The following is a 24,293-nucleotide window of genomic DNA, read 5'->3' as shown; positions in this document are numbered from 1 at the left end:
AACAGCTGCCGCCAGTCAATGTAAACCCGCTGCCACCTGCAGGGATATCACTCACGAATTATTACTGCGACAAATGAAAGTAATAAAGGAGAATGTACACGTGCCACATAATTTTATTAGCTTAGTGTATGCCTCTACATTCGTATTAATTTGTGAACGGTTACACAATAAAAGGTGTCACTGAAGTGTGGGATTCTCGGTTATCTTGTACTTTTTGCCCTTTACAATTGCATCTATGTTCGGAGTAATTGTTCTTGTGCATTGTAGGCGCAGTGTGCAGTTTAAATTTCGATCAGGCGCGTCCTGTTACATTTCATTGCAGAGAACAGTTGTTCACAAACATACGTGGAACCGAACATTGATATTATTGTAGCCGCCAGTTTGTGCAAACCAGGAAATCTATCCTGAGGGAAGTGTCTTTAGCATTCCAAAATGTTTTTCTTGTTCTGAAATTTGTCTCTGTATTCTGTCACACTGCTGGTCAATAATTTCTAGTTGCAGCTCAGGACGAATCTCTTCAATATTCGCTGAATATGGAGAGGAGAACAGATCAAAATCACTGTCTAGCGCTGTCAGATCTTGAAAGCGTTGGTCAAATTCTTCCTTAAGGGCAACTAAACTATGTGAATAACGTTCACAGTCTTTGTGAACATCTTGCATGGATGATAATTTAGGAAAATGAGCTAGATTTCCTGTTTCCAGCTGACTCACCCAAAGTGTCAATTTCATTTTAAAAGCTCGTATTCGATCTATGAAATGAGTAATTAGCAGATCTTTACCTTGTAGTGAAATGTTCAAAGCATTCAGATGGCTAGTTAAATCTGCTAAGAACACGAGATCACATTTCCATGAAGGCTATTTCAATTCAGGAACACACATGTTATTTATTTCCATGAACATATTTATCTCATCTAATAGGCAAAAAAATCTATTTAATAATTCGCCACGACTAAGCCAGCGGACCACGCTGTAATAAGGCAGGCTACCATACTGGCTTTCTACATCCTCAAGACAGCTTTTAAATTACCTGTGTTGTAGCCCATGCTTCCTTATATAATTGGTTGTACGATCAATAACACTCATCACATTTTTAGAGTGATACTCTTTGCACATAAGTTTTCCTGGTGGATCACACAGTGAACGCCCCTTATTTCATTCGGCACGGTCAGTTTTTGCATTTACTCTTTCAACAGAGCAACGAAACCTGATTTTTTCCCTGTCATCGCTGGTGCACCGTCTGTAAACACTGAAACTAAAGAATTCCACGACAATGCTATATTTTCAACACTTTCTTCAACACTACTTAAAATATCACCTCCGGTTGTAGTGTTCTTCATGGCTACTACATCGAGGAGCTTCTCCCTCACCTGAAGATCTCTATTAACACCTCTAATAATTATGGCAAGCTGCGCTATTCCAGTGATATCAGCACTTTCGTCCAGAGCTAGAGAATACGCCATAAAATCTTTACAGATAGTTGCAAGCTGGCTCTGGCCGTCGTCTGCCATGTCCTGTATGCGACGCATAATGGTCATGTTAGGTAATGGCTCAATCCGAAACTGTTCAACTTGAGATGGACACACATGTTCCACTGCAACTACCAAACATTCTTTTATTAAATCGCCATCAGTGAAGGGACGCAGGGATTTTGCTAAAAGCAAAGCAATTTTGTAACTCACTCTGAGAGCTACCTCAGTTGATTTTACTTCGTCGTCCAGATCTTCTTCGGATAGCTTCCTTTTAAGTTTAATAACTTCCTGTGCACGATCTGGTCCATCACATTTTCCACTTCCATAGTCTTTCACGTGGTATGACATATAATGTCACTGCAAATTAAATTTCCTAAAAGAATTCACCGTTTTGTTACATACTAAACATTTTGCAACACCATCTTTTTCTGTAAACAGATACAATTCCTCCCAATGGGGGTTGAACTGCGAAATCATGGTTGGGGTTACACAACGGCGACTTGACATGATTCTTAAGCAGTGAAGTGACTGTTAGAGCTGATCGTAGTACTTTAAACGTTACACAGTCGCCGCAAATTCAATAGGCACGCTGCGGTCCTATTCAAAGGTGCGCGCACATTTCCCCTCCCTCCCCTCCCTCCCCTCCCTCCCCTCCCTCCCTACTCAACGACCTTGCACATACTTGCGAGCACATGCCTGAGCACACGCGAGTACTCGCGCTCGAATCCGGCCAGTTGTTAAGCCCTGATTTACACAGACTCGAGACATTTCTACAAGTATTACACAAAGAATTTGTTTTTGATCCACTCATATAAAGTAGAGCCTTATCTGTTCAGAGAATTAAAGGTTTAAAGTTCTACCTTTTATTTCTTTGTAAACCCAAGAACTCCATAGCATGCTTAAGCGATTTTTGACCTAATTTTTAAAATGTACAAGATTGGCATTTTAACAAAATTTTAAGTGCATAATTTTTGTGTATTAGTAGCACATACATATATGTGTCCTAAATAACTTTACTGCCTCCTGGGATCTGTAGATAATAGAATATTATAGTTATTTTCTAGCTATACTTCGTAAATAAATTTGTAAGCAACCATGAGTGTGAAGCATTTGAGCTGCCAGATGGAAGTTAGTTCTGGGCCTCTATGCAGCTGTTGTGATAGATGGTTTCATTGGGTGGAATGTAATGAGACTCCCCCATGATATTGCAATGTATGTCCAAGAGACAGGAAAATAGCTGAACAGAAAGGGAAGATTAGAGCCCTTAACTCTGTAACGGATAGTACTAGGGAGGAACTGATGAGGTCAAGGGATGAGAAGTGTGAAGACAAGTGGAAAGTGGTAGCAGGGAACAGGGACCACAGGAAGGGAACAGTATCTGATACTTTCCACATTGGCACAAAAAATAAATTTGCCTTGGTACTAGAGTTAAGTAAGGAAGAGGCTCAAATAAACGTAGGTGTAGTGAATATCCAAAAGACTTTTGTTAGGATCCAACTGTTTCAAAGAAAGTAGAAAAGGGGAGGAAAGTTTTGTTGCTAGGAAACAGCCTTGGAAGAGGTGTGGACCAAATTTTCCGGGAAAAATTAAATGACAAGCATCAGGTTATGAACTTTTTCAAGCCCAGTGTACATGTTAACCAAGAGGTGGAGGATGTAGGATCCTTGGGCAAGGGCTTTACAAAGCAGGATCATGTTGTGATAGCAGGTGGAGCAGGAAATAGTATTGATATGGATCAGGACTGCAATATTGAGAGTGTGACATGGTAAAAATAGCTTCTGCAACTATACGTTGTGTTGGTCTGGTGCCTTCTTCCGTGTTAGATAATTGGCTCCAGTTGAACAGCTCTGTAAGGAGGGTCAATGTGGAGTTGCAATGCTTGCTTCTGGTGGTTACTGGTTCAGGCATGGGTTTGGTTCCCTTCAATGTAACTGGTAGGTGGGATGTCATTAGGCATGGGGTGCACCTCAGTAGGAAAGGGAAGGATAAATTGGTTGGGCCGGTAGCAAAATCCTTAAGAGTTGGGGGCACTAAAACTCATGGGAGCACCTCTTTTTTAGGTTGAGATCAGTGTCCAGTGATACACCACTGAAAGGAATCAGTCATAATGAGAAGTTAAGACAGGCAAGTATGAAATATGTCAAAATATCACTAGATTTTTATAAAAGAACAGTGAATAATAATACTAGTATACTGCATCAGAATATCAGGGGATTGAAAAACAAAGTAGATGAACTTATTGTTTGTTCAGAAGATTCAGAAACAGAGGAAGCAATAGATATAGAAGGACTGTCTGAACATCATATAGTCAAAGATCCAGAAAAAGTAAATGTAATTGGATACAAGCTCTCAGCATATTTAAGTGGAAACAGTATAGAAGAAGGAAGAATTGTCATATATCAGCATGTTAAAAGTTATCACAGTGTGAAAAATTTAGGAACTAAAAAAATTGTATAGAGTGACATATAAAAGCAGGTGCCTGTGAGCTTAAACTAAATAATGGTGATTTTGTAATTGTAACTGTGTATAAGTCCTCGCTGGGAAATTGTTTCTGAAAAACTTTGATTCCTTGTGCTATTTGTCAGACAGAGGGAAGCAAATTATTATTTGTGGGAATTTCAGTGCAGATTTTCTGAAGGAGTCTGATACGAAAATTGAATTTGAAATATTACTCCATTCTTGGAATTTGACATCAGTTATTGATTTTTCTACTTGGGTTGTACAGGAGAGCAGTACACTGATAGATAATATTTTATTAGACCAAGATTAATTTAATCAACTAAACATATATGACACGGCTCCATACAGTAATGTCATACAGTTCTCCAAATTGGTCCATTAAATTAATGCTTTAATGATGCAAGTTTTAGGGAAAGCTTGTGGCAGTTAGATGGAGGTGAGGTGTACCATGAATCTGATGCTAATTTAAAATTTAACTTAATTCATAATATTTTTGTGAGTGTTTTTAAAACTATTTTCCCTAAGAAAACAGTGAAATATAATTGTAACAAACCATGTAATAAACCATGGTGTACTAAAGGGATGGAAATATCTTGCAACCATAAAAGGGAAATGTATCTAACAGCAAGAGAGAATAATGACCCAGAAACAGTGAAACTTTATAAAGAGTACTGTACTGTATTTCGGAAAGATATTAAAAATTCCAGAGGCATTTGTATTATTAGCAAAGTTAGCAACACTGCTAATAAGCAACCAAGAGCACTGGAAGACTGTATTACCATCAAACTGAATGAAAAGTTTATTAATGAAACATCAGAGATTGAAAATGTTTTTAATAATCATTTTTAAATTTTGTGGAGAAAATAGTATCCAGCTGTTCATTAGAAAAGGCAAAGCTATATATGGAAGAGGTAACACACATTCAACTTAATTAAATTGAAATTATGCCCATCTCTACTTCTGAATTTGGGAAAATAATAATCTCACTTAAAAGTAAAAGCTCACATGAAACTGATGCCTCTCCTACAAAGTACTAAAACCTTGTTTCCAACACATAAGCATAATTTTCAGCCACATTTGCAGTAGGTCACTGAAACATGGCATTTTTCCTGGTCGATTGAAATATGTCATTGCATAGAAAGGGGGAGAGATCTGACGCCACTTATTACCACCCAATCTCAGTTCTGACAGTTTTGTCAAAAATTCTTGAAAAAGTAATGTATTCAAGATTAGCTTCACATATTTGTAAAAATAAAGTACTAACACAAAGCCAGTTTGGTTTTCTGAAATGTTGTTCGACAGGAAGTGCTACATATGCTTTCACTGATCAAACATTAAATGCAGTGAGTTACCAAACACCATAAATTGGGTTTTTTTTATCTTTCAAAGGCATTTGATTGTGTAAATCATGGAATTCTTCTAGATAAGCTTAAGTATTGTGGTATGACTGGGAAAGTGCACAAATGGTTTAAATCATATTTAACTGGAAGAGAACGGAAGGTTGAAACAAACAGTTCATATAATGTGCAAAAATCAAAAGAATGCTCTCTGTGGGGAGGTATCAAGAATGGGGTCCCAGAAGGTTCAATGTTGGGTCCCTTATTGTTCTTAAAATGTAATTATGGCTTTTTAGAAAATTGTAAATAATACCTTTCAGATAATTATTAAGTGGTCCACTCAAATGGACACTAATTAAAAGTTTGATAATACATAGTATATAAAGTTCTGTACAGCAAATGACACAACACCATTAATAAATATAGAGCTTCAACAGAAGCTAAGGCAGAATATTCCAGATTTTTGAGTGTGTGCATGAAAGACACACATTGATGATCTGCTGAAATGTTTGTGTCCAACTACTTATGCTATTTTTGTGATAAACATATAAGTAAATTAGCTCACTGTGCCTGTTTTCATTTGTTGCTTTCATATGGCATATATTTTTGAGTAATTCATCATTAAGAAGAAAGCTATTCATTTAACAAAAGCATGTAATTAGAGTACTAACAGGAGCCCAGCCAAGAACATCTTGCAGACAATTATTTAAGGAACTAGGAATATTCAGAGTAACTTTGCAGTATATATATTCACTTATGAAATTTGTTATTAATAACTCATCCTATTTCAAAATCAATATTAATGTGCATAACTACAGCACTAGGAGAAAGGCTGGTTTTCCCTATTTTGGGTTAAATCTAACTTTAGTATAGAAACGGGTGAATCATGCTGCCACAAAAATCTTTGGTCACTTTCCAAAAAGCATCAAAAGTCTGGCATATAACCAATCAACATTTAAGAGTAATTGTATTCATGATCTATGGAACAAGTATTAATCTAATCTAATTTAATCATCATAATACTAGAGGCACAATGGATAGCTAGAGCCTATTCTCAGGTACAAACAGACAAAGTTTGGAAATTCATACCAAAAATTGTGTTTAAATTTCTTTCACAAAAATTCCAATCTGTGTTTGGTCTTTGTCTTATAATACTTTTGACATTAAGATTTAGAATTGCTTATTAAAACATCAATGCTGCAAGGTAACAAAACTTTTTGAAATAAACAGTGCTGATATTAGTTTTTAAGAAAAATGATAATGAAGTGGAATTAAAGTGCCAGAACTCTTCTCAAAATATACCCTTGTTGTCAGCTGTATATGTAATGACTAAACCTTCTACAGCAGAGTAAAAGTCATTTACTTTGCAACTCAATACTTAAGATTAGCAAAGTAGATGATGCAGTGTCTGGGACACAGTAATGTTATGTAACCCTTGTTAATCTAAATGGCACATGGATTTGTAAACTATATGAACACATCATACATGTTCATTCAGACACATCCTAAAGAACAGACGCCATGCAAAATCTGCATCCGTGAAACATAAATGTTTATAAATGCTGATATACTTCAACAGCGTATTACTATATGTCATAACTTCAGTAATTGTTATGTAAAACTGTTATTGAGAATGTACTGGAAGGTGACACGATAGCATGTAACTACAAAATAGATTTGTAATCTGTCTGTCAACCATGGATTTTATTGCAAAATGACCAGTTTCAGGCTGCATTCAGATCGTATCCTGTAGTTACTCTCTGACTATGAGCTATTGTCTGAAGATGGAATGGATGACATTGCCAAAAACCAGTGATCAACAGACAGAAAATTTTACTATGTTGCATACATATGGATTGGTGATAACTTTCTGTGGCAAGTATGTCCAGTTCTGATAAACATACAAGTGCCTTAAAAATATTTATGATCTACTAATGAAATAACTGACTACAGAAATTTGTTCAGCCATTATTCAATATTCTGTGAGAATCTTAGCATTAAAAGCAACCATGAAACTAGAAAGTAGCAAAATGTATTTAGGAATTAATTATTTTGGAAGCTCATTTTCTAAAAAAAAATCGTGTAAAACAATGTACTTGGACAAATTCTGTTTTGTGTAAACTTATTTGTATATTTTTGTAAAATTTGTTTTTGTATCTGAACCTTTTTAGACAAATTACATTTCTTTTAATAGACATTTTAGCAATGATGTGTGGAATGGTAATAGTTGTGTACTTGTTCATATGATGGTGAGAGTGCCTGCCAATTTTGTTGATACGTGTCCAGTTGATTTCTGTCCAGCATTATGTAATTTTAGTTCAGATGTGTCAAATGTAGAGAGTAGTGGTGAGTCAAGATGTGGGAGTTACATGTTTGTTCTTTTGTGTTTTTGTAATGACAAAACTACGAATTATTAACTTGAGGTGTCATACTGGTTAAAAATTGTGGTCATCGTTTTATGGAATCCATTGAGAAGTTCTCGTATGCAACAAGACTCAGTCATTTTAATTGCAGGAAACAAAATTATATCACCCTATTGTCAACTTAATAATCAAAGGCTAAGTACAAGTTATGTAACATTCTGCTACAATTTCATTAAAATATTTATAACAAGCTTTGAGGAACTGTCTCTAGCAACATACAAATTAATGATTTTAAATGAATTTGTAGTACCATCTGTCACTATTTCATTACAACCAATTCCACTGTAAGTGGTAAACGGCCAGTAAAGAACAGTGACTTGTGCAAAAAACATTAACTGTAGAGGAACTGAAGGTGTGTGAAATATGAGTATACCACATTAGCCATGTGAAAGGAAATATAAAGTAAAAGATCAGGGGTGTACTTTGAAATTTACAACCTATGGTTTAACATAGACAGCGAAGAAGAAGAAGAGTGTAACAAATTGTGACATAAATTCAACAGACATAGTGACATGACATAATTCTACCAGATCCTATCTCAAACGTAGCTCTAATAAGACAGTGAAACTGGGAAATCTGCAGCAGGAATAAAGAAACCAGAATTTCTTCAGTAATACTGTCAAACAAATTGAATTTCACAAGTGTAACATAAATGAGTGCGTACAAAAACACGCTCTAAGGCAAAATATGATGCACCATGAAGGAATTATCTGATTGAGGTTGAAATTGGCAGATGTGATGCACATGTACAGACAAACAAGTGATTACAATTTCAGTAAAATTTGATGATTTAATCAAGAGAAAGAACTACACAAATTGAGCAAGTCAATATCATCTTGGTCCACCATTGGCCTGTATGCAAGTGGTTATCCAGCTTGGCATTGATTGACAGAGTTGATGGATGTCTTCGTAAGGGATGTCATGCCAAATTCTGTCCAATTGTCATGGTAGATGGTCAACTCCTGAGTTGGTTGGAGGGCCCTGCCTGTAATGCTACAAATGTTCTTAACCCTTATGCGGTCGCACGGCTTTTCATAATGTTAATAGTCGTGCGGGGTGTTGCTAACACCAGAAATAAAAGAGGCTATAATGACATTGTTGTGCAGAATATCACTGATATGGATATGTTCACTTCACAAATGGCTATATAGAATGTTATCTCCCTGTACATTATCGTTTTATTTAATATTACTTTAGTATTAAATTGGGTTATTTGAAACATATGCAGTAATTCCCATTTTCTTACAATATTTTGTTTGATTATTTATTTTTGTTATTCTTCGTACTGTATTACAGTTATAATACATTATACATATAATTTAACATTTGTTCAGTCAGCTCATACAAACATTTTATGAAATCAGTCACTATCACTGGCTGCTCAGGGTGCATAATCGTAACACTTTTCACACACGTTTCTCATGTGCTTTACACACATAACTTTCAAATATCGAGCACACTATGATTTAACTTTTATATCTTTACTCTGGTGACAAACTGGGCAGCACCTGGGCTTAAATATTCCATGTTCAGAAGATGGTGCATTGTTGCTGTCTTCAATTACCACCATTTTAGCAGATTTCTGTGCAACTTGTTTAGGCAGGGAGTGAGTGGCAAGTGGACAGTCTCTCTCTCTCTCTCTCTCTCTCTCTCTCTCTCTCTCTCTTTTTTTTTTTTTTTTTTTTTTTTTTTTTTTTTTTTTTTTTTTTTTTTGAGGTTGAATAAGTAGCGCACATTTCATCTATTGTGTCCACACCTGTTGTGGTCTTGTTGTAGATTGTTGTAATTTCTGGTTTCTTTTCCTCCCCGATTTTAGTGTCAATGGCACCATCATGATGCAGAGATGTAAGGAGAATAACGTTTTTGCCTTTCTTTGGCACATATGAAACTAGGGTGATATCCATTCTGAATCAAAAAAGACTGCTTCTAAGTTCACGACCTCTTGTGCAAAGTAAGTCTGGAGGGAGCACCCTCTTATTCTTTCTAAGAGTTCCTCCTATTGTAAGTTTGTTTTTCAGGGGCTCTTAGGCCAGTGGTATGGAACAAAACCAGATGTCTACTATCACCTTCGCTACGCCATAAAAGTCTATTTACTATCTCCTTAGATGAGATTTACAGTGCAAAGGAACCCTCTGGCTGTATCCCAACATAGATTTCCATCCCCAAAGTATACCGTGTTCTTGCGTCACATAAGGTGAAAATTTTCAAACCATATATTGCAGACTTGCTTGGTATATACTGTCGGAAACTGCATTTTCCTCTGAATACAACCAGTTGTTCATCCACTGTCATATATTCAGACACAGTATAATTACTGACACAGTTTCACATAAATAATTCAAACACTTCTCTGAATGCAGCTAGGCGAACAAGTTCTCTATGCTGTGCTCTGTCTCGAATATCATCGAATGTCAAACAATACAACAAGAAACAAAAGTGCCATCAACTCATTGTTGCAAGAAATATTGCAATTCCAAAACCATTTGTGTTCCATAAGTCTCCCAGATTTTGGTGTCCTGCCCTGTAATGCCCAACCAATATCAACAGTTCCAGAAGAGATTTGATTTCTTCCTCATTTGTTGGTCTGGTATCACAGTCTCTTGTGAAATTAGATGCACTGTGTTGTGTGTAAATATATGTGCATGATGTAATTGTTCTAATTATTATGTCATTTATAAATATTGAGAAACAGTCCAGTGCAGTTTTTGCAGATTTTTCAATAGGTCTCACACCAGGGAAATGAATAATGAGGTCTACACTTCTAGTTCTTACATTGCAACTAGGAGAACTTTTCATCCATTTTGTAACCTTACCCTTTCAAATAAAAAAATCATGCTTGCGTTGCTTTCATTATCCACTGCACTTACTTGTGGTTTCAGTTCCAGGTTGTCTTCATCCTCCGTTTCCGCGCCACTGTGATGAGAGAGAACTTCACAACTGTCTGTTTCCTCTTCTTCCTCTACTTGTCCTTCAAAAGTTTTGTCTAAGACCTCTTCCTGAAGCTTCCACAATTTTTCTTGTTCTATGTCGTATCGATCCATAGCTGTTTTACGTGCACAGAGTGACAAAATACAAACAGCTGCTACGGAACACAACTTTGTGCTTTCACGCAGCAATGCAACCTAAAGAGTCACATGGGGTGCTGACAACACCCCAAGGCACATTGCTGCGTGTTTTCTTGGAACTTGTGCTTCCATTGTAGATTCTATTGTTACTCAAAGCTTTGATATTACATCCTAGAAGGTACCAAAAAACATGACGTTATACTCCTATCCATTATGTAGTAATCCATCAATAAGGATTACTGGGGCATTCTGAACACCCCGTGTGACCGCTTAAGGGTTAAATATGGACAGCTTTTGCTACCTTACTGGCCACAGTAGGGTTTGGTAAGCATGAAGGTAAGCAGTAGAAACACTCCCTATATCAGCCTGACATTATCTTGCTGAAATGTATGCCCAGTATGGCTAGCCATAAAAGGAAACGAAACAGGGTGTAGAACTTGTTTGCTGTACTACTGTGCTGTAAGGCTACTGCAGATGACTACCAAAGGGGTCTTGCTGGGAAAAGAAATGGCATCCCGGGTCATCATTCCTGAGTGTTCGGCTGCATAGAGGGCAACATTAAGAATGGTATCTCACCACTTTCCAGGGCGTTTCTAGACATGTCTTTGTCCTGGAATGTCATTGACTGAATGTTAAGTTTGCCTCAGTACACCAAAGGACCAGGACATGGTGTGGCAAAGAGGAAGTACAAGGAATGGAACATTCTGCAGTGATAAGGATAACATTTGTAAGATATTCTACTTGGTCATCGCAACTGGGGAAATATTGTTCATCAAAGGTCACCAGGGGGGTGTAAAGTCTCCAGTCAGCCTCAGTAAGCTGCCATTTGGGTGTCCATGTAGGTGGAGTAGGTGTCAGCTAATGGATAGCTCACAGGAAACTGTCTTTCGCGTCAGTGTCTGAAAGATAGGACCACTTGAGGCAATGGGCAAGCTGGACAGTGCAGAAGGTTAGCTCCAAATGGGAATAGGTGTGCGAGGAGTTTGTAAGGAATGTGGGTGCCCCTGTGTTAAGGCAGAAGACGTTAAATTGATTAAGAAGGTCAGCCAAGAGGGCACCTCTCAGACAGGTTCTCAGAGAACCCCAAAGTGGATGGTGAACATTAAAGTCACCGAGCAGCAGAAATGGGTGAAGTAGCTGCCCAGTAAGCTGGAGGAAGTCTGTCCTGGTGCCACTGAATGATGGAGGGATGTATACAGTGAAAAGAGAAAAGGTCAAGTGAGGAAGGCAAAGCGATACTGCAACAGCTTGAGGATGGGTAGTCAGGGAGATGAGTTGATTATGAATGTCATCCTCTATGAGCAGCATTACTCCCTCATGTGATGGAATGCTGACCTCAGGGTGAAGGTAAAAATGGCCTGGGAAGAAATGCAAAAGCTCAAAGTGGTCATGAGGATGCAATTATGTTTCCAGAAGACAGAGTACAACTGGATGCTGTGATTCTACAAGCAGGTGTAAATCCTTTTTGTTGGACCGAAGGCCATGAGTGTTCCATTGGAGGAGAGTCATCATGAAGAAAAAATAAAGGAGGGTCACCTTGGCAGCTGCTGAATGCCATTGTGCACAGACTCACTGCTGCAGGGCATAGAGGCAGGAGTATCCTGCTACATGAGGTCTACAGAAGCATCCACTTTCTTCTGCTGTTGGCCTGCAGAGTCCAACTTAGAATCATGGTTGGTGGTGTGCACCAGTGACATAGAGACTGGCTGAGTGAGGGCAACATGTGGTGACACTGTCGAAGAGGATCATCGAGTTGGTGAAGGAGAAGACCGTTTGCCTTTGTTGGATTTCTTTGAGCCTTTCCAGTTAGCACCAGAAGACTCAGGTGTTAGTTGGCTGGAGGAACATAGGAAGACTTCACAGGAATATTCCTCCTGTCCTTTCTGGCCTGCTGGTTGTGTAGCTGGTGACTTTGCCCAATGAGGTGAGAGTTTAATGGCTTGTTGCACAGCTGGATGAGGGGTCGGCGATGCTATCATGACACTGGGCAATTTCACAATCTCAGAGTTGAATCTGAGGTCACATGTGTGTGGTCATGACCTTTATGGAGCAAGATATAGCAAGAACAGTACTGTAAGTGCCAGATGGTAGATGGCAGGGTTTGCGACTAGCCAGTAACTTTTGAGTGACTGGGTAAGGTACATCATGACACTGGGCGATTTCACAATCTCATAGCTGAATTTGAGGTCACATGTCTGTGTGGTCATGACCTTTATGGAGAAAGATATAGCAAGAACAGTACTGTAAGTGCTGGATGGTGACTGCAACATTTGTGACTAGCCAGTAACTTGCGAGTGACTGGGTAAGGTAAATTTTCCTTTACCCAGATCTCCTGAACATCCCGCTCATCAAGATACATGGGACAGTCTTGAGAGGAGGTGGCATGGTCGCCATTGCTGTTGATACAGCAAGAAGGAGGAGGTGGTGGACAATAACCATCATTCAAATCCGTACCACAAGTTACACATTTGACTGTGTGAAGACAAGGCATTTGAATGTCATTGAAATGATGACACTGGTAGCACCGCATCTGGTTCAGAATGTACGGTCAGACTGTGATAATTTCGTAGCCTGCTTTGATCTTGGACAGAAGCATCACTCTATCAAAGGTGAGAAAAAGAGTGTGTGTGGACACTAAGGAGGCATCTACCTGTTACATCACCCGATGGACCGCAATGACACCCTGATCGGAGAGGTATGTTTGGATTTTGGTCTCAGACTGACCGTCAAGCAGCCTAGCATAAATAACACCACAGGAAAAATTCAGAGTTATATTGGCCTCAGTATGAACAGGATAGCCATTGAGAAGTGAAACAAGAAACCATTGTTGTGCCTGAGAATCAGAAGTAGTCTACAAAAGCAAAGTGCATTTCTGTAAACAAGAACATGATTTCACAGGGTTGGCTATTGCATCAACACCTTTTTGAATAATAAAGAGATTTACCATTGTGAAGGACTGGCCATCTTCAGTACATGAAACCTTGGAAGGGTCTTTGAATGGGAGCTTCATTCTGTTTACATTTGGTAGACGTGGACTGCAAATATGATTGGCTCATTCCAAGGAAATCCCCCTTGATTGCCAGTGTCTTCAATGGTGTGCTCCTTCCAACTGGGAGCCCCCTTCACAAAGGGTGATCGTTCACACCTCAGATCACACCCCCCAAACAACTGACAGAGGAAGCAATCAGCAATTTGGGAAGGTAGCAGCTCAGGCAATTATGCCTCCCTGAGCCTGGCCTGTACCAGGAGGTATGTGCAAACCCTACCTGTCAGCCAGTAGCTGGGAATTACACATTATACAGTCATATGTTACATGTCAGACGCATGGGCTGGCCTTCAGGAACACACAAGGAGGAAGAAGAAAAGAAGAGGAGCCTCAAATGCTGAAGCAGAGGAAGGATAGGGGAAGGTGAACGAAGAAAGGGAAAAGAAACCAAAAGAGTAGTGAGACAGTATGTCAGCTACAAAACTTAGCTTGTAAAGATAAGTTGTTAGTTTTGTAGTAGCCATTAATTAAGTTAATATTACATCATTTCACTTTTTCCAGACATAGATTTATACAGACTCGACACATTTCTATAAGTTTTACACAAAGAATTTGTTTTTGTTCCACTCATATAAAGTAGAGCCTTATCTGTTCAGAGAATTAAAGGTTTAAAGTTCTACCTTTTGTTTCTTTGTAAACCCAAGAAGTCCATAGCATGCTTAAGTGATTTTTGACCCAATTTTTCAAATGTACAAGTTTGGCATTTTAACAAAATTTTAAGTGCATAATTTTTGTGTATTAATAGCACATACATATATGTGTCCTAAATAACTTTACTGCCTCCTGGGATCTGTAGATAATAGAATATTATAGTTATTTTCTAGCTATACTTCGTAAATAAATTTGTAAGCAACCATGAGTGTGAAGCATTTGAGCTGCCAGATGAAAGTTAGTTCTGGGCCTCTATGCAGCTGTTGTGATAGATGGTTTCATTGGGTGGAATGTCATGAGACTCCTCCATGATATTGCAATGTATGTTCAAGAGACAGGAAAATAGCTGAACAGAAAGGGAAGATTAGAACCCTTAACTCTGTAACGGATAGTACTAGGGCGGAACTGATGAGGTCAAGGGATGAGAAGTGTGAAGACAAGTGGAAAGTGGTAGCAAGGGACAGGGACCACAGGAACGGAACAGTATCGGATACTTTCCACATTGGCACAAAAAATAAATTTGCCTTGGTACTAGAGTTAAGTAAGGAAGAGGCTCAAATAAACGTAGGTGTAGTGAATATCCAAAAGACTTTTGTTAGGAAACCAACTGTTTCAACGAAAGTAGAAAAGGGGAGGAAAGTTTTGTTGCTAGGAAACAGCCTTGGAAGAGGTGTGGACCAAATTTTTCGGGAAAAATTAGATGACAAGCATCAGGTTATGAACTTTTTCAAGCCCAGTGTACACATTAACCAAAAGGTGGAGGATGTAGGATCCTTGGGCAAGGGCTTTACAAAGCAGGTGGAGCAGGAAATAGTATTGATATGGATCAGGACTGCAATATTGAGAGTGTGACATGGTAAAAATAGCTTCTGCAACTATATATTGTGTTGGTCTGGAGCCTTCTTCCATATTAGATAATTGGCTCCATTTGAACAGCTCTCTAAGGAGGGTCAATGTGGAGTTGCAATGCTTGCTTCTGGTGGTTACTGGTTCAGGCATGGGTTTGGTTCCCTTCAATGTAACTGGTAGGTGGGATGTCATTAGGCATGGGGTGCACCTCAGTAGGAAAGGGAAGGATAAATTGGTTGGGCCGGTAGCAAAATCCTTAAGAGTTGGGGGCACTAAAACTCATGGGAGCACCTCTTTTTTAGGTTGAGATCAGTGTCCAGCGATACACCACTGAAAGGAATCAGTCATAATGAGAAGTTAAGACAGGCAAGTATGAAATATGTCAAAATATCACTAGATTTTTATAAAAGAACAGTGAATAATAATACTAGTATACTGCATCAGAATATCAGGGGATTGAAAAACAAAGTAGATGAACTTATTGTTTGTTCAGAAGATTCAGAAACAGAGGAAGCAATAGATATAGAAGGACTGTCTGAACATCATATAGTCAAAGATCCAGAAAAAGTAAATGTAATTGGATACAAGCTCTCAGCATATTTAAGTGGAAACAGTATAGAAGAAGGGAGAATTGTCATATACCAGCATGTTAAAAGTTATCACAGTGTGAAAAATTTAGGAACTAAAAAAAAATTGTATAGAGTGACATATAAAAGCAGGTGCCTGTGAGCTTAAACTAAATAATGGTGATTTTGTAATTGTAACTGTGTATAAGTCCTCACTGGGAAATTTTCAATTGTTTCTGAAAAACTTTGTTTCCTTGTGCTATTTGTCAGACAGAGGGAAGCAAATTATTATTTGTGGGAATTTCAGTGCAGATTTTCTGAAGGAGTCTGATACAAAAATTGATTTTGAAATATTACTCCATTCTTGGAATTTGACATCAGTTATTGATTTTTCTACTTGGGTTGTACAGGAGAGCAGTACACTGATAGATAATATTTTATTAGACCAAGATTAATTTAATCAACTAAACATATATGACACGGCTCCATGCAGTAATGTCATACAGTTCTCCAAATTGGTCCATTCAACTAATGCTTTAATGATGCAAGTTTTAGGGAAAGCTTGCGGCAGTTAGATGGAGGTGAGGTGTACCAGGAACCTGATGCTAATTTAAAATTTAACTTATTTCATAATATTTTTGTGAGTGTTTTTAAAACTATTTTCCCTAAGAAAACAGTGAAATATAATTGTAACAAACCATGTAATAAACCATGGTGTACTAAAGGGATGGAAATATCTTGCAACCATAAAAGGGAAATGTATCTAACAGCAAGAGAGAATAATGACCCAGAAACAGTGAAATTTTATAAAGAGTACTGTACTTTATTTCAGAAAGATATTAAAAATTCCAGAGGCATGTGTATTATTAGCAAAGTTAGCAACACTGCTAATAAGCAACCAAGAGCACTGGAAGACTGTATTACCATCAAACTGAATGAAAAGTTTATTAATGAAACATCAGAGATTGAAAATGTTTTTAATAATCATTTTTAAATTTTGTGAAGAAAATAGTATCCAGATGTTCATTAGAAAAGGCAAAGCTATATATGGAAGAGGTAACACACATGCAACTTAATTAAATTGAAATTATGCCCATCTCTACTTCTGAATTTGGGAAAATAATAATCTCACTTAAAAGTAAAAGCTCACATGGAACTGATGCCTCTCCTACAAAGTACTAAAAGCTTGTTTCCAACAGATAAGCATAATTTTCAGCCACGTTTGCAGTAGGTCACTGAAACATGGCATTTTTCCTGATTGATTGAAATATGTCATTGCATAGAAAGGGGGATAGGTCTGACGCCACTTATTACCACCCAATCTCAGTTCTGACAGTTTTGTCAAAAATTCTTGAAAAAGTAATGTATTCAAGATTAGCTTCACATATTTGTAAAAATAAAGCACTAACACAAAGCCAGTTTGGTTTTCTGAAATGTTTTTCGACAGGGAGTGCTACATATGCTTTCACTGATCAAACATTAAATGCAGTGAGTTACCAAACATCAGAAATTGGGTTTTTTTGTGATCTTTCAAAGGCATTTGATTGTGTAAATCATGGAATTCTTCTAGATAAGCTTAAGTATTGTGGTATGACTGGGAAAGTCATGGTTTAATTCATATTTAACTGGAAGAGAACAGAAGGTTGAGACAAACAGTTCATATAATGTGCAAAAATCAAAGGATTCCTCACAGTGGGGAGGTATCAAGAATGGGATCCCAGAAGGTTCAATGTTGGGTCCCTTATTGTTCTTAAAATGTATTTATGGCTTTTTAGAAAATTGTAAATATTACCTTTCAGATAATTATTAAGTGGTCCACTCAAATGGACACTAATTAAAAGTTTGATAATACATAGTATATAAAGTTCTGTACAGCAAATGACAAAACACCATTAATAAATATTCAGCTTCAACAGAAGCTAAGGCAGAATATTCCAGATTTTTGAGTGTGTGCATTGATGAGAGATTGAACTGAAAGACACACATTGATGATCTGCTGAAATGTTTGTGTCCAACTACTTATGCTATTTTGGTGATAAACATAAGAAAATTAGCTCACTGTGCCTGTTTTCATTTGTTGCTTTCATATGGCATATATTTTTGAGTAATTCATCATTAAGAAGAAAGCTATTCATTTAACAAAAGCACGTAATTAGAGTACTAACAGGAGCCCAGCCAAGAACATCTTGCAGACAATTATTTAAGGAACTAGGAATATTCAGAGTAACTTTGCAGTATATATATTCACTTATGAAATTTGTTATTAATAACTCATCCTATTTCAAAATCAATATTAATGTGCATAACTACAGCACTAGGAGAAAGGCTGGTTTTCCCTATTTTGGGTTAAATCTAACTTTAGTATAGAAACGGGTGAATCATGCTGCCACAAAAATCTTTGGTCACTTTCCAAAAAGCATCAAAAGTCTGGCATATAACCAATCAACATTTAAGAGTAATTGTATTCATGATCTATGGAACAAGTATTAATCTAATCTAATTTAATCATCATAATACTAGAGGCACAATGGATAGCTAGAGCCTATTCTCAGGTACAAACAGACAAAGTTTGGAAATTCATACCAAAAATTGTGTTTAAATTTCTTTCACAAAAATTCCAATCTGTGTTTGGTCCTTGTCTTACAATACTTTTGACGTCAAGATTTAGAATTGCTTATTAAAACATCAATTCCGCAAGGTAACAAAACTTGATGTTGGGGCGTGAGCGGAAGACGGCCTAACGGTGTGCGAGACCGTAGCCCAGCTTCATGGAGACGGTTGCGAATGGTCCTCACCGATACCCCAGGAGCAACAGTGTCCCTAATTTGCTGGGAAGTGGCGGTGCGGTCCCCTACGGCACTGCGTAGGAACCTACGGTCTTGGCGTGCATACGTGCGTCGCTGCGGTCCAGTCCCAGGTCGACAGGCACGTGCACCTTCCGCCGACCACTGGCGACAACATCGATGTACTGTGGAGACCTCACGCCCCACATGTTGAGCAATTCGGCGGTACGTCCACCCGGCCTCCCGCATGCCCACTATATGCCCTCGCTCAAAGTCCGTCAACTGCACATACGGTTCACGTCCACGCTGTCGCGGCATGCTACCAGTGTTAAAGACTGCAATGGAGCTCTGTATGCCACGGCAAACTGGCTGACACTGACGGCGGCGGTGCACAAATGCTGTGCAGCTAGCGCCATTCGACGGCCAACACCACGGTTCCTGGTGTGTCCGCTGTGCCGTGCGTGTGATCGTTGCTTGAACAGCCCTCTCGCAGTGTCCGGAGCAAGTATGGTGGGTCTGACACACCGGTGTCAATGTGTTCTTTTTTCCATTTCCAGGAGTGTATATATTCACTTATGAAATTTGTTATTAATAATTCATCCTATTTCAAAATCAATATTAATGTGCACAACTACAGCACTAGGAGAAAAGCTGGTTTTCCCTATTTTGGGTTAAATCTAACTTTAGCATAGAAACGGGTGAATCATGCTGCCACAAAAATCTTTGGTCACTTTCCAAAAAGCATCAAAAGTCTGGCATATAACCAATCAACATTTAAGAGTAATTGTATTCATGATCTATGGAACAAGTATTAATCTAATCTAATTTAATCATCATAACACTAGAGGCACAATGGATAGCTAGAGCCTATTCTCAGGTACAAACAGACAAAGTTTGGAAATTCATACCAAACATTGTGTTTAAATTTTTTCACAAAAATTACAAACTCTGTTTGGTCCTTGTCTTACAATACTTTTGACGTCAAGATTTAGAATTGCTTATTAAAACATCAATTCCGCAAGGTAACAAAACTTTTTGAAATAAACAGTGCTGATATTAGTTTTTAAGAAAAATGATAATGAAGTGGAATTTAAGTGCCAGAACTCTTCTCAAAATATACCCTTGTTGTCAGCTGTATATGTAATGACTAAACCTTCTACAGCAGAGTAAAAGTCATTTACTTTGCAACTCGATACTTGAGATTAGCAAAGTAGATGGTGCAGTGTCTGGGACACAGTAATGTTATGTAACTCTTGTTAATCTAAATGGCACATGGATTTGTAAACTATATGAACACATCATACATGTTCATTCAGACACATCCTAAAGAACAGACGCCATGTAAAATCTGCATCCGTGAAACATAAATGTTTATAAATGCTGATATACTTCAACAGCGTATTACTATATGTCATAACTTCAGTAATTGTTATGTAAAACTGTTATTGAGAATGTACTGGAAGGTGACACGATAGCATGTAACTACAAAATAGATTTGTAATCTGTCTGTCAACCATAGATTTTATTGCAAAATGACCAGTTTCAGGCTGCATTCAGATCTTATCCTGTAGTTACTCTCTGACTATGAGCTATTGTCTGAAGATGGAATGGATGACATTGCCAAAAACCAGTGATCAACAGACAGAAAATGTTACTATGTTGCATACATATGGATTGGTGATAACTTTCTGTGGCAAGTATGTCCAGTTCTGATAAACATATAAGTGCCTTAAAAATATTTATGATCTACTAATGAAATAACTGACTACAGAAATTTGTTCAGCCATTATTCAATATTCTGTGAGAATCTTAGCATTAAAAGCAACCATGAAATTAGAAAGTAGCAAAATGTATTTAGGAATTAATTATTTTGGAAGCTCATTTTCTAAAAAAAATCGTGTAAAACAATGTACTTGGACAAATTCTGTTTTGTGTAAACTTATTTGTATATTTTTGTAAAATTTGTTTTTGTATCTGAACCTTTTTAGACAAATTACATTTCTTTTAATAGACATTTTAGCAATGATGTGTGGAATGGTAATAGTTGTGTACTTGTTCATATGATGGTGAGAGTGCCTGCCAATTTTGTTGATACGTGTCCAGTTGATTTCTGTCCAGCATTTTGTAATTTTAGTTCAGATGTGTCAAATGTAGAGAGTAGTGGTGAGTCAAGATGTGGGAGTTACATGTTTGTTCTTTTGTGTTTTTGTAATGACAAAACTACGAATTATTAACTTGAGGTGTCATAATGGTTAAAAATTGTGGTCATCATTTTATGGAATCCATTGAGAAGTTCATGTATGCAACAAGACTCAGTCATTTTAATTGCAGGAAACAAATTTATATCACCCTATTGTCAACTTAATAATCAAAGGATAAGTACAAGTTACGTAACATTCTGCTACAATTTCATTAAAATATTTATAACAAGCTTTGAGGAACTGTCTCAAGCAACATACAAATTAATGATTTTAAATGAATTTACAGTACCATCTGCTCGAGGCAGGATTCGAACCTGCGACCGTAGCATTCGCTCGGCTCCAGACTGTAGCGCCTAGAACCGCACGGCCACTCCGGCCGGCTGTTTCTGCTGTCATAGAGTGTCATGGGAGCCAGTGCCTGTGTCTCGTCCATACTCCTGATGGGTGGACATCCCATCACTTAAATCAGCTGTGTCTGCACACAGCATGATCTTTTCTGGAGAGCCCACCACCTCTCCGATCCTGCCCCAATTGCTGCCAACGCCTATTTCTATGTCATGGATGGTCCTGCTTGCACTAATAGTGGTGGTTGCTGCCTGGATGATCACTTTCTGGTGCCTCTGCCTCTAACCCCACTCCTCAACGGCCATCACCATTGCAGCCCCCACTGCACCTGATGCTGCTGCCACCACCACCTAGGTTGCTGGGTCCTGTGCAGCCATTGTCTCCAATGCCCCCACTGATGCCTCTGGCAAAGACCATGATGAGGACACTGCTAAGGAGACACTGTCACTGGTCCTGTCCTACAGCCTCTCATGAGAGGGGGGTGGTGCACCAAACTGCCCACTCATCACATCTGCCACTACTCGCCCGTGCTTGCCTGCCACATGTTGCAGCAGCCACTTTCATCAGGCAATGGAATCAACATCATTGCCATTATTGGTGTTGTCTGTGACCAGTAATCTGAGTGTCTTGTGACATCAGTACTTTTTCTGTACAGCCCTTTTTTTCAGGAACAGTGCTTTTTTCTGTACTGTGCATTTTTTATGTACTACGTATTTTTCTGTTCCAAGCATTTTTAATCATGCATGTGGTTTCCCCACCCTCTAGCAGGGGGGAGTGGTGAACCTTCACTCATGACATGCATGGTTTCAGAGATCATGCATTCATACAGTTTACAGGCTGGGGTTGGTCCCCTGGTGCACTCTGGTAAGTCACCAAAGAAACAGCATTGTTAACCCTATTCTGTAACCTGTTTTAGTGTTGTCCATTCAATGTGATCAGCGATATGTGCAATATGTACTTCAATGTATCTTACAATGGCTCCTATATGTTCCATAAATCATGTTTGTTCCTGCTATAACTGTCCCAGCTACCAAGTGTGATGGTCAGGGATGTCCATTTCTTTTCATAGAAGGACCCCTTTGCTTGTCGTCTGTGGCACCCTTACAACATAGTAGTAAGTCAATGATATTCTATGCTGGATTTTGTTGCCCTTCATGGAAAGCCATCCAGAGCTTACATTTAATAAGACAATGCCTGCCTGCAGAATGCCTGAGTTTCTACTGCTTGTTGTTGTGCTTACCAAACACTACATTGGGCAACAAGGACACTGGATCTCCCCCAGTTGAGGTCATTTCGAGCACTAAGGGCACGGCACTCCAACAATCTTAGTGATTTTACAATCTAATGCACCAGTGTGATGGAATTTGGCACAATGTCCCTCAAGAGGACATTTAACAACTCTGTCAATCGATGCCTAGCCAAGTAACTGCTTGCATATGGGCCTGAAGTGGACCTATGCATTATGGATTTGCTCTGAAGCTCTTTCTCTTGAATAAATCATCCATTTTCTGAAACTGTAATCATTTGCTTCTCTGAACATGTACATTACACCTACAGATTTCCATCCCATTCGGATAATTTCTTCATGGAGCATCATCTTTATTGTCTTAGAGTGTACGATGTTGCACTTCTTAATGAAGATGCAGAGGTATATTTATGAGGTGATTTCTGAAAGTAATTACACATTTTTGTGGTAGGCAAAGTAGCTTGCATTGATTACCAGAGTACACTTCAAAGTGACACCAATAAATGAGAGTGTTTTTTGATGTAGTCACCAAGTCCCTCCAAACAATATTCAGAATTTTCAACCAATTGTTCTCTTCTTTGACTGCTCCTTGACCTCAGTCATTTCAGAACTGCTGTGTAAATTTCCTAATCATCTTTTAAATCTCTTCCTCCCAGGTGTTCTTCTGGATTGCCAAAAAAATGGATATCATATGGTACAAGATCTGGGTTGTGTGGCAGAGCAGTGTAACTCATGTCTGCCTTGGTCAATTTGGTGGCACCATATCGCTATAGCTGGATGCAACATTGCATTTGTTACATGTATAACTAGATTTTCATGGTGAATCTGTGAGCAATTTAGATGTTTTATCCACAAGAATCATAATTTCCTGTGTACTTAAACCTTTTACTACATTCCCAGTTGCCACATCACTTGACTTCCACACTTTAATGCACATGTCATCAATACTGTAGCAGAACTTGGAATCTGTATTCTTTACTGAAATTCTGCCACTGTTATTGCACAATGGTATGAGTGTGGGATGATGTGCAACTTATTTTGTGAAAAGCATATGTATTTATTTTTTTGGTTTTGAAAAGACACTTATAGGAGAACGTCTTCAATGTAATGTGAGGAACTTAATTGAATACTAATGAGATGACATCACCACAAACCAATGTGCCACTCTGAGATGCTAAGGTCTCACAAATGCCTAGGCTAATGTACAAATTTAAGCAAACAAATAACTCCGACACAATTTCTCTGTTTATCTGTGTATTTGCAGTTTGAGGTGAGACCTCACAATGAGCTCTTCCTTGTTTACACACAGTAGCACAGCCAACTGCCCTATCTCCTCAAGTAGGGCTTCATTGTTTGTGGGTGAGTTGTGGCACCTAATTTTTAGCTGACAGAAATGAATATGACAAACAACAATTTTTATTGGTTTTATTTTCTGTAATATACAATAGGGACAAGTATTTTATTTTGACAGATTATGAAAAAAATACATTTTAATTGCATGTGCCAACAAACTGAAAGTCCATTTGACATTTTTTAATGACACTCATATTTTAAGAGTTCGAAATTGATGGAAGAATACCTTGCAATTGCTTTGGTCTGTGAATGAGTTCCAGAGCATCCCTACACAAAGACCAGCAGTAACCCATTAGCATTGCTTCATTCTAATTCCCTGAAATCTTTCCATTACAGAAAAATCCTGGTAGATTTTTTCTCTGTGTTCATCGCTGACAGTTCCACAAATAAGAGGAAAAAAGTATAGGTCTTCTTAAAAAAAATTAGATCCCATTGGCTTTCTCCTTCAATAATTCAAGATCTTGAATGAGTTCACTCTATGCCGTCTTCATCAAAAATG

This window comes from Schistocerca nitens, chromosome 7 (assembly GCF_023898315.1).
Source record: "Schistocerca nitens isolate TAMUIC-IGC-003100 chromosome 7, iqSchNite1.1, whole genome shotgun sequence".
NCBI lineage: Eukaryota > Metazoa > Arthropoda > Insecta > Orthoptera > Acrididae > Schistocerca > Schistocerca nitens.
Note: the sequence above shows the minus strand (reverse complement) of the source record.